The sequence below is a fragment of the Papaver somniferum genome, chromosome 9, assembly GCF_003573695.1.
Source record: "Papaver somniferum cultivar HN1 chromosome 9, ASM357369v1, whole genome shotgun sequence".
In the NCBI taxonomy this organism is placed as follows: Eukaryota; Viridiplantae; Streptophyta; class Magnoliopsida; order Ranunculales; family Papaveraceae; genus Papaver; species Papaver somniferum.
The window spans coordinates 20,755,907-20,768,444 of record NC_039366.1 but is presented as its reverse complement, the minus strand read 5'-3'; positions in this window follow the sequence as shown (position 1 = coordinate 20,768,444).

The following is a 12,538-nucleotide window of genomic DNA, read 5'->3' as shown; positions in this document are numbered from 1 at the left end:
GATCTCCTGTAATAAATGCCGATGATTTCATGAAATTTATCATTTGGACAGACACCTGACTAAACTCTTGCAAGAAGGACTTAACTTGGTTAATGTGTCTTTGATTAGCCTGAAAGAACAACATACAATTGTCTGCAAAAAGTAGATGATTGGTGGATATGGAGTTTTCTACTACCTGAATTCCTAGCAACTTGTTTAGAGCTTGTGCATGAAATAAGGACCTTGTAAAATACTCCATAGAAATTATAAACAGATAAGGGGATAAAGGATCTCCTTGCCTAAGACCTCTATAAGGAGAATGTAGATGGTGGATTTTCAACAAAGGTCAAAACCGTAAAATCATGATGCTGCATGTTTCTGACACGGCTTTCAGGCATGTGATGATTCATATTTTACGAGACATGATGAATATGTTTCTCGAAAATCCTCCACTAGCTGAGCGTTCGATACCTTGCATTTCATCATGACCTCTATGCAGAATAACGTAATTGGGCGGTTCTCCGTAAGATTGAGAGCAACAACGCCTTCAGGACGTCGGTGACTCGTTGTTCCCTGACTGCATAGAGAGATCCACCTCTACATAGAAGAACGATTGGGCGATTCTCCCTAATATTGACAGCAACAACGCCTTCAGGACGTCGGTGACACTCACTGGTCCCTGACTATGTAGAAAGATCGTGTATAGATCCAGGCGGTTCTCCGTAAGATTGAGAGCAATAATGCCTTCAGCACTTCGGCAACACTCGTTGTTTCCTTACTATGCACCTTTCAGAATGAGTATGACGCTTTAACTGGCTAATATCCCTTATGTGATAGATTAATTCTACCGTGACATTCACCACTGAATTCCTAGAAGATAAACTGTTTTATCTCATTACTCCGATTTCATGATCGAATCCACATCTTATCTCATGGAATGGTAATAGATAATCTCATTACTCCGACTTCATGATCGAATCCACGGCTGATCTCACGGGATGGTAATAACTACTTTCATTACTCTGATTCCGTGGTCGAATCCACGATCCCATGGAATGGTAATACTAGTTTTATTATTCTGAATTCGTGGTCGAATCCAAGGCTGATCCTATGGATTGATAATAAGAAACTACTCACTTTTATTACTCAGTTTCATGAATCATTCTCCACTGAATTTCATAAATTAGTAATAAATACTCAACAATCGGGCATCTGGACTATCACTGAGTAAGCCCCATAAAATTGTGCAAGTGTACGCAACCATGATGCACAAACGAGCACCCAAATGCATGAACGAGAATTCAAAAATATGGACAAATGAGGAATCCTACACGGAATGGGTGAGAGAAAATATTATTAAAATAATAAAGTGGCGCCTGTGGGACCGGGCCCACCGGCCGTCCGGTCATGCCGCCGTGGCCGGTCCCCCACGCCCCTTTTCCTTTATCTTAATTATTCTATTATTTTCATGAACTCATGAAAACTCATTTATTCTAGCAATTTTCCTTGTTTGAGCAAAACTCATAGGTTCTCCTATTTTCACGGAATCATGAAAAATAATATAAAATTAGGGAAAGTGTCGCGGGGCCGGCCCCTAGCCGGCCGGCCATGCCTTGGCCGTGACCGGTCCCACACTTTCCAAACCCTTATTTTATTATTATTATTTTCCTTATCTCATGGAAATTTCATGGTTTCAATAAAACTCCTTGGTTTCATGGAATTTCCTCCGAATCATGAAAAATAATATAAAATTAGGGAAAGTATCGCGGGACCGGGTCCCTAGATGTCCGACCATGCCTTGGCCGTGATTGGTCCCACACTTTCCAAACCCTTATATTATTATTATTATTTTCCTTATCTCATGGAAATTTCATGGTTTCAACAAAACTCATTGGTTTCATGGAATTTCCTCCGAATCATGAAAAATAATACAAAATTAGGGAAAGTGTCAGCGATCGGGCTCCTAACCGGCCGGCCATGCCTTGGCCGTGGCCGGTCCCACACTTTCCAAACCCTTATTTTATTATTATTTCCATAATTTCATGAAACTCCTCCGTTTCAACAAAATTCATGATTTCTTCATATTTTCTCATATATTGCTCAAACCATGAAAAGACCAAAAAGTCAAATGGTCACATGACCGACTAGGCTACTCACGTCAAATAATAAAATATTATTATTTTAATATTTTCCAAATTTTGATCAAACGAGCAAAGTTCTTTGCGCTCATTCGAGCAAAATCAAGAATTTCAGTCTCTTCTGAAAATTCAAAATATTGCTCAAGCGCACATCAGAAAATGTCAAAACTCTCAGGACTGAGACACTGACATTATGGTGACACGGGCATGCTTCCTTATCCGACCAAGGCTGACCCTAAGGATTGCAAGTATCCGGTCCCACACATTCTCATAATTTTGACCTAATTTGCTCAATTGCTCATATTGGGTCCAAACTCTTTCCAACCAACTTGGAATTTTCCCAAACGACCATCAAATGGTCCCACTGCCACCAAGGGCCGGTTTCATGCCCTCCTGGTCGGTCCCTCACTTTTCCACAATTAGGTTTTATCACCTAATGCTCAATCGAGCACTATTTCAATAAATGAGGAAACCGACATTTTATCATCATTCTTTCACCAACCGGCCAACTAAAGACCTGGTGCACGCTCACTTGTGCACTTGGACGCCACATAGACTCCCTCATTCCATCTGTGGTCGGTCCCTCCCTTACTCATGACCTATTTTTAGTAATTCATCAATGGACGAACAATTGATCAAAAATTAGGATTTTGAACAAACGCTCCACGAAATCATCATTCGAGCAAGTTCAAACACTAATAAAAATTACATTAATCCAGCAATCAATATTTGGATTAATTATATAATATTTGGCAGTCTACCAATATTTTAATTAATATTTTATTGGGTCACGTCACCAATAAAATAATTCGTCGAATGGAGCAATACTTGCTCAGTTACTTGAATATTGATCCAACTATCAATATTCAGTAATTTATCAGTAATTCTTCGAATTGAGCAATACTTGCTCAGTTACTTGAGTATTGATCCAACAATCAATATTCATTAATTTATCAGTAATTCGTCGAATTGAGAAATACTTGCTCAGTTTCTCGAATTTACCATCTTTGCTAATACATGCAATATCAACATCATTCAAAGAACTATATGTCTCAACAGACATGTTCGATCCATGAATCACTGAGCATTCGTCACTCATGTTCGATTCAACAAAACTCAGACTCATTTTCTAATCAGTCAAACAACTGACTAATAAGACATACGTCTTTCATGCAGACTCCACGATTCGTGAGACATCAATCATGTCACATGGGGGGATATCAGTTAGGGTTTTGGTCTGGCGGCCTACGGCACGTGGATTCATCCACGATGAGAAATGTGAGTAAATCGTGCAAGCGGTTGAGGGACTTAGCAAAGTAGTGGGTGAATGGTTAACCAAGTCTCCGCACGACCTGAAACTGGTTTCACCACGATCTTCCACTTTCCCACTCTTTCACTCAAGAAACCGTCACACTTATAGGGATCAAGGTGTTTGCTATTCTAACAATATAAATAAGTCTCTGAATCCATGATTGAAGGACATCAACATTCTTCTACACAGAATTTCTCGAACAATTACTCTCAAGAATTCGTCAATCTCTCAGATTTTATTCGAACTCATAAGTTCACAAAAAACTTGCAGAAACCTTCAATACATCCACAATCCTTAATCATCATTGATCCTACACAATTCTCAGATTCCCTCCTACAGATCAACCCATCTCTCTCTTTGCGACCGAATTGACTCTGGAACGACCATTGACTTGGTTTAGGCCGGAGTCCTACAGATTGATCTCTCGAATCTAAGCACTCCCTTTGCAGTGCATCTGTGTGAGGTTGAACAGTTTGCTCGGTTGAGGAGTCTCGAAAACACACTCGTCTCTTCATTCACCAAAAAACCAGCAAATCGTTTTTCTCCATCTACAGATTGGCGACCACAGTGGGAGATTAATCTCTCGGTTACAATCCCACATTTTCACAAAATGGCTGGTCTTAGGTCTGGGTTATTTACAAATGCAAACGACGCTAGCACTAGCAACAATAACAATGATGGCATTCCAGAAACCGTTCCTTCTTCCAACAATGGTGGCGACACTACTCCTCCTCAAAACAATGTTGAAAATCATCCTATCTTCGGCCGGCATCCTGAGGAAGTCAAAGAAAATCCACCCACCATCGCGGATCTCATGAAAGTCCAGGAGGTTCTCGCCAAAAATCAAACTGATATGGCTGCTACTCAGAAGGACCTATGCAATCATCTCAAAACTCTGGCAGACAAAATGTCAGAGAAATCTAAGGAAGGGTTAGAAAAGGGAAAATCCAAATAAGTCGACCCTGAAGTTTGACCAATCCATGTGGTAGATGATGATGAAGTCCGCAGAACCGCAGAAAATCCACCAGAAAAGGAGTCTGCAGGTTTCATCACTCGTGAAGATTTGGAGCGCTTCATGGAGGATCGAGGAAAATACAAGGCACCGTCTGTCCATCGTCATAAACCGCCATATCTTGCTGCTACACAAAGGATTCCCCTCCCAAAAGGTTATACTTCTCCGACATTCACATTATGTAACGGAACTGGGAACGCTCGAGAACACATTTCTCGATTCCAGGAGGAAATAGGAGAGCACGAACACAACCATGTTGTCCGTCTGAAATAATTCTCGAAATCTCTGATGGGCCGAGCAAACACCTGGTACAACAACATTGCACCTAGGAGTATCGCTAACTGGGGAGCAATGGTTAACGCCTTCTACAGGAAGTACTTTTTCGTCTCCGAGCAGGTTACTCTTTCTGAATTAGGAAGGATGGCTCAGAAGAATACTGAACATACGAATGAATATGTGAAGAGGTTCAGAATCCAAGCTTTGGATTGTCATGACCCTAATTTCACTGAGCAACAATTGGTGGGCTTGTGCATCAACGGGATGGTCCCGGTTTACAGAGCTTTGCTGGAAAATATCTGGTTCCAAACCTTTTCAGAACTTCATGAAGCGGCCAAGCGATCGGAAACTACTGCACCTGTTTTACTGTAAAGATAGCAAAGTCTGCAAGGTCGAGGAAACTCGAAGCAGTCGACGCCTAATCAAAAAGCAGTACAATCTCCAACCTTCCATGAATGTTGCTGAAGGGAGCAAAAGAAAAGCTGAAGTGCAGCCACATAAGAACGCTTCTCCAACATCCCAAACTCCTCTGAAAGCGCAAAGAAAAGATAACCAATATTGCACAAACCTCGACCCGGCATCAACGAACGGGGAATGATCAGACCGACTCAAACTTATCTCTTCTCATGAAGGAGTGATCGAGTTACTGAAAGTCTGGGTTCAAGATGGTGCAATCATATTGTCATTCATCGGGAGAGAGCCAACTGAAGAAGGAATGGAGAATCACAGGTACTTCCTTCATAGGTTCATCGATCATCCAACAAGTAACTGCAATATTTTGAAGCACATCTTCAAAGATAAGGTTGATCCACAATAGATTCAACTGGGGACTGAAGGAGTACACAAGAATCATCTCCTAATCAGAACCTTTACACTCTCTGAACAACCAGTCAAAGAAGCAGTTCAATCGTTGATCGAGCATATCTGTGAAATTGCTCTATCTGTCTAAGGCATAAAGTAAAGACATGTTCGCAGCATCGAATTAAATTGTGTCAGACGTCTGTCCATCCCGGAAATACTCCTTGAACCTTCATCCACAGACAAGAAGATGCATGACAGGGGACTTCTTACCACAGTCCATCTCAAAGGAAATAAATTCGGAAGAATGTTGATCGATGCTGACACCGCCATCAACTTCATTCCAATGAAAACCTCAGAGTCGCAGGCATCACTCGACAAGAAGCTACTCGTGATCCCATCTCAATCAGAGACCTTAAAGCTCAGAAATACTTATGGATACATCACACTCAAAGTGAACATAAGTTCAACAAATCAAGTTTCACATAATCAGTAAGATCCAGGATATGACATTTTCTTCAGACAAGCGTGGATCCACGCTGAAAAGATGGCTACTGACAAAGCGCCTTTGGTTGTACATCTCTCCAACAAAGAAAGTTATGATCCGGAAGATTTGGCGGACATTCCATCATCAGAGCACTTGGAGGAATTTCGAACTTTGACGAGGTTAAAGCAAGAACCTTCAAAAGATGCGTAGACATTCATCAAGAGGTTCCGCACTCAGGCAAGTATCATTCCTTCCATGTCTATGTCATTTATCTCCTCACATGTTATCCTAGCATGGGGACTCAATTCTGCTAACAACTCTGCAAGACGTTATGAATGGTATCTTCACCGCATTAGTATTTTACTAAGTGGTTGAATCTAACATTTCTCCGAGTTGATCACTGAGACGTTCATTACTAAGATGATGTCCAAGCATGGAAAAGAACGCTTTGGGCGTTTCTCCATAGCCTTGCAGGAGTTTCCATGTGCTCCACAAAATCAGAAAGCTCTAATGTATGCATAAGTGTTGAATCCCACTATCGCAACGAAAGGAATGCTGAATCAACAGAAGATACTCAGGGCCGAGACGATCAAACCTAAGACATTCGATGCTTACGGGATATGATGCTTCAACGCTCAAGCATCTAAGAAGCCTTCAAATTGTACTCCCAATCAAAGAGTACACCTTCGATAATGACACATCTGGCTTCAGCACAAATATATCGATGATGACACACTGATTCAACACCAGCACAGTCAAAGTGTAACTGAACTACAATCGATAAGTCTTCATTATCCCATGATAAGACTTCTGAAGCAGATGCAACATCATTTATACATGAATAGCACTAACTCCTTCAACATACACTGGGAAACCTGAAGTAATTCCGTGAAACTTCATCAACGGGACTTCTTTACATCAGAAGCACCGGCTGAGTAACTTCTTCTCTTCACCAATCACGTCCAGAATGAAGGTCGTTGTTGCTATCTTCCGTAACAACATTGACTCACTGACAAAGCCAGTTCACAGTAAAGTCATACTGATCAGGAGAATTCGGGATTGTACTACCAGTACCCTTCATCTTTGGGATGCTCAAACCACCAACTAGTTCGTGAATGTAAAGGCTCACTGGATGGAGGAGCAAAGATTATCGATAATCATGGTTCTAACCTTTTCGGTCTCTGGAGCGACTCCAATCATAGTATCGGAATCAACAAGAATATGTAGAGGATCTCCATTCATGGTCTCAACATCAACAAGAATTTCTAGAGAGAATTCAATCGTGATCTCAGCATCAACAACAGTCTCAGGCGCAACATCCGGCTTCATCAACTATCCATTCTCTGAAGCGTTACTTTATGGATCGTACTTCTTCAAGCCCTAATGATTCATATAAAGATGTGTATACATGAAAACATGATAACATGAATGTCTTCCCAAAGCTTGCACGATAGACGGGCACAAATCAAAGTCTTCTACCAGATGTTCTCATCGCCTCTACAAATGAGATACGACATGCTCCATGCCATGGGTTTACAAAAACGTACCAATGGGTTAGGAATTGGACAATGCTTCCTCAATGAAAGATGTTTTTCTATGTCTCTGCTACAACATACCAAAAGGGCGCATCAATAGGACATACGAGCTGAAAGATATGGCCTTTACCGTCAGGTCTACGAAATCTGAAAAATTTGTACGGGATTACAAATTACAAATGTGCACGCTTCGTTGGCTGACCTCTACAACTCCGAAATGAGTGATTATTTTCTCATGTGATAACTCAGTTTCTTAGCTTCAAAATTTGGGGTCAATCTTTGAATTCCGACGTTGTATGAGGTTCCTACAGTTTCCAGAGCATACAACATGCAAGCAACAATTCTTAGACGGGATTCATAACTTTTATAGTCGATCATCGGTGTCCACCAGGTCATTCTGCTAAGTCCTTCATCAAGGTACCCCCAAATTCGACCACCTAGGTCTTTACATCAATTTTTCTACCCGGGTCCTCTATCTAGGTCTTGCCAGAAGAAGGGAAAACGAAAAGACAGATTTAACAAAATATTGGGGACAGACGGTCCACTGGTCATGGCGATCACTTTCACAGTCCAAGACTCGTGACACCGGACTCTCATGTGCTGATCATTCATAATAAAAGAAACGCTATCACCGGGACATGCAATCATGGTCATTACATCACCGCTCTTGAGAGCAACCTCAGTGATGGTCCCGTGACCAGGGTTTCGGAAGTGATGTTTCTACGATTGACATAAACAAGATGGCACTGCAAGCACCATGCTCATGTATCAATCAAGGGGTCCTGATCTCAAATGAATCAATGACATTAAAATCATTCACCAACCGTTCAAGACAAAAGCGAATGGTCTAAAGACACAACAAGAGTGTTTTACAACAAGCCCGTCTAAGAAGATTTTATGCTGCCCTGTATAAAACGACGAACTGGGAGAAATTGGTGAAGAATCTAGGGATTAGTCATATAACATTCTATTTGTGTGGATGTTCTCTACAACATATCCAAAATTCACATCAATTGGAGAAACAATCAAAACGATGTGGCCAAAACTTTGGACTACGCACCAGCTGAAATTTTTCTGAAAACTTCCTGGAAGTTTACTATTTCGTCGATTTCGACCCCTAACGTGATCAAAACTTAAAAATCTTCTTTTTTAAAGCTTGGAAATTTCCTGGGGATAAGGATACATGGGTAGATCACGAAAATCTGACATCGGATGAAGATTTTAGGGCGTTTTTGCTAAAACGTTGAGTTCCGAATTTTCTGGTGATGTATTTCGGTAAAAAAATTTCATATGGGTCTTCATTCATTCATTCATGAATCAGAGATCCTATACTTATATGAAGAAAATATAATATGGGTACTTACTTGAGTGGTCTCTAAGCCGTTCGAAGAACCAATATTGTCGGAGTCATCATTAGAAGCGTTATGACTTTCATGCGGTTTCGGGTTTTGGGAATTCTCCATCTCACTGTGGTCCAAGGATGAATGAGCAGCATCAATACCTTGTTCATCCACAATAATTTCTTTCTGGATTCATCAACAACAATTATTATTTCATTCAAGGAGATGCCACGATCACTTTGATGAAAGAGATACTTACATCGACTTCTTCATCAGTGCTGGATTCCTGAATTGTTTGCTCGGGAACAAGTTGAAGACCATAAATCGATGGAGAAAAAGTCTAAAAATAAATAACAAACCTTGGTCTCGTGATCCTAATTGCACGGGCAGGAAAAGTCATGACACAAGGAGCGCTAACAACTCACCAAAGAAACCACTGGGGACTGCACGTCATTTGCTAACATCCTGTAGTCCTTACTTCTGGATCCTCCTCCCCGAAGACTTACTGCTATTTCTGAGTAATCCACATCGATCCGAGGTCTCACAACACGACCGTCCTATGGATATTTCAATCTCGGCCTAGCGGAGACCATCTCAACAGTAGGAGGTTCTTCCACGAAGAAATCTCCATGTATTACTCATACTAAGTAACCAGAAGTACAACTCAGTATGAAGGATCTCTCACCATCACTCATAAGTCTCAGAAATACCATTCCTAGAAGTTGCATCCATAGAGATGTCATCTCTGGAATTCTCATCATGGGAGTCAGTCATTCTTGCAAAGTAGCTGTGACAGATGCATAACATTTCTACTCCAGCACATCGTTCATACAAAGCGCAGGATTCAACAAAACAGTGAATCATGGAATAAAGGTGCTCACAACAACGTCTACAAAAATGGTAAATTTCAACTCTTACTTGTTTACGATTCCACTAACAGTAGTGATTGTGATACAAGAGTTAATACTTCAAAATTTGCTCATCTCCTCGAACCTGCAAGCACTAGCAAAAAAAAAATTCAAAATCATAACTTGATTTTCATGTGAGCAATCCACAAAATTTTCATTGTGTGAGCGACTCTCACCGAGTGAACACTCATTGGTTTTTGTGCATACACTATCAGATCACAAAATCTATACAAACAATATTTTATCAAAAATTGTTTACTTCTAGCAATTGCAAAAAATCAAAATTTGATTTCGCATAAATTTTCACTGTATGAACATTCACTGGTTTTTCAAAAATTGGACAAACGTCCATAATTGTCTACTTTCAATAGTTGTTCAAAATCAAAACATTGATTTTACAAAAAATATATATTTTAACGTGAAACTCACGTAACTTTGAAAATATATGTATATATATTTTTGCTCCCTCTCGCGAGCATCCGTCTTTAAAATGAGAGCATCTCTTCAAAACTTTATGAAGGCTCACATATCGAAAATAAAAAATTTCATGAAAGCTCATATACAAAAATTTATTGCTAATAGACGCAAGTCTATTCAAAAAAAGATAAATTTTTCTCTCGTACGAGCATCCACCTTTGAAACGAGAGTTTATTCCTTTTTGTGAAATCTCACATATTTAAAAAATAAAATTTCGGCTTTCGTGAAAGCGCATAAACAAAATTTGTATCACTATATTTTGTTTGTTTCTTAACTAACGAATGAACGAATGTTTGTTCCTAAAAAAAGAATTTCTTTTTGGGCTCGGGCCCGCAAATATTAAACCGACCAAAACAGGATGCCCGATCGTCCAAATCAGCAGTGCCTCATCTCTCCGTGACCACGAGATGACACTCCATCACACCATCAGGATCCTCACCTGAACATTTGCTCGTACATGACACCATTGGAGCAAATCGGGGATTCTGAAATACCTTTGTACAAATGAGTTCAACCACTGATCTCGTCGACTGAAAATCACCATTTAGTGCTTACTGCGGAACATGACTGTCCCTCACTAAGAAAGGGACTTAATGTAGATGGTGGATTTTCAACAAAGGTCAAAACCGTAAAATCATGCCATTGCATGTTTCTGACACGACTTTCAGGCATGTTGATGAGTGCTAAAAAGTGCATATTTCTATATATTTTTCTTGGCATTTAACTCATCTTTTGTGCATTAATTCTACATTTTATCCCATATTCTGTATTTTCATTGTTTTCAAGAATAAATATTTTTCTTACTTAATTTTGCATTTTTAGGTAATAAATAAAGTCTGGATGACTTGCGGAGCGGAAAAGAGCTGAAGAGTGGTGAAAAGCCGGAAGAAATTACGCAAGGAAGCCGCAAAGAATGGTGCGCACAAGACCAAAAAGCTAGGAATGGGCTCAAGAAGGAAGAATTGTTCTTAAAGAAGATATGGGCTTGGCATACCCAAGGCCCAAAACCCTTACCCAAACCCATTTTCTATATCCATACCCGCCTTCATTCTAAGCCGTTAGATTGGATCCATCTCATCATCCAATGGTCGCTTCTTCATCGTGCATCAAAATCTGAAGTCCCTGCAAAACACCATAGTGCCTAAATTCCAAGCCTTCAGATTAGATCACATTTAGATCCTACGGTCGCTTCTTTGCCTGCGCATCAAATCTCGATACTTCCGCTTAATACTTCAACACCTAACCCTATCTAGAGCCGTTAACTTCGTTGTATCAAGATATCCGACGGTCGATACCAGCCTCTTCAGGAGGAGCCGTCCGATTCACCTACCAGCTTCGATTCCAGTGGCTCAGCTTCGCCAACATCTAACTTTGATGCGCCCGCTCAACACCCTAAAAACGGATACCCTATACCCTAAACTGTCGACCCATTCTTCTTCTCTTTCATTTCCTTCTTCTTCTTCTCTTTCTCTCCACTCCTCTCTGCAACACCCATTCCGCCACCATACCTCTGCCACAACCACCAAAAAGCCATCATGGCTCTCACCAATCGAAACCCATCATCATCCTACCCTTCTACCTACCTATTTCACCATTCTCTCTTCCTTTTCAGAAACCCTAGAGGAGAGATTAGTGAAATATGTCGAGCTAGAAAGAGAAATTGAAGGCATGGGAAGGAGCAGAGAAGGGAGAAGAAGCATGGGTTGAAGACAGACTCGTCTTATCACAGTTAGTGAGTAAAAAAAATCAAAACCCTAATTTTACTGTTAATTTGGGGATTTTTGGGATTGAGCTTGCATGTACAAATTGAAGGCATGGGTTGCATCAGGAGAAGAATAAGAGGCATGGGTCGACGTATGAGGGATGTTATCAGTAGGTTAGGTGAGTCAATTTCACTTTTTGGTGAAACCCTAATTCTCTGATATTTTGGGGATTTTTAGGTTTTTGCTTGCTTGTATAAATAGAAGGTGTTGGGTGTGAAATTGGCTCATGCTGGACTAGCCAGTGTCCAGAACTGTGAAGTTCTGTTAATGTTCAATTTCAGTTTCAAATCAATTTTAGTTAATTTTCAATTTCTGTTTTATTTCATGTTTAATTCCATGTTCATTTAATTTATGTTCTTATAATTTCTGTTTGTTTCTAATTTCAATTTAGTTTTGTGTTTAATGTTAGTTCAATGTTATGTTTAGTGTTTAAAGGTTTAGTTCCTCAACTGTTGTTTCAATTCACTGTCAAGAAGTGATGGAATGTTAGGCTAGAAGCTTTGAGGCACTGTA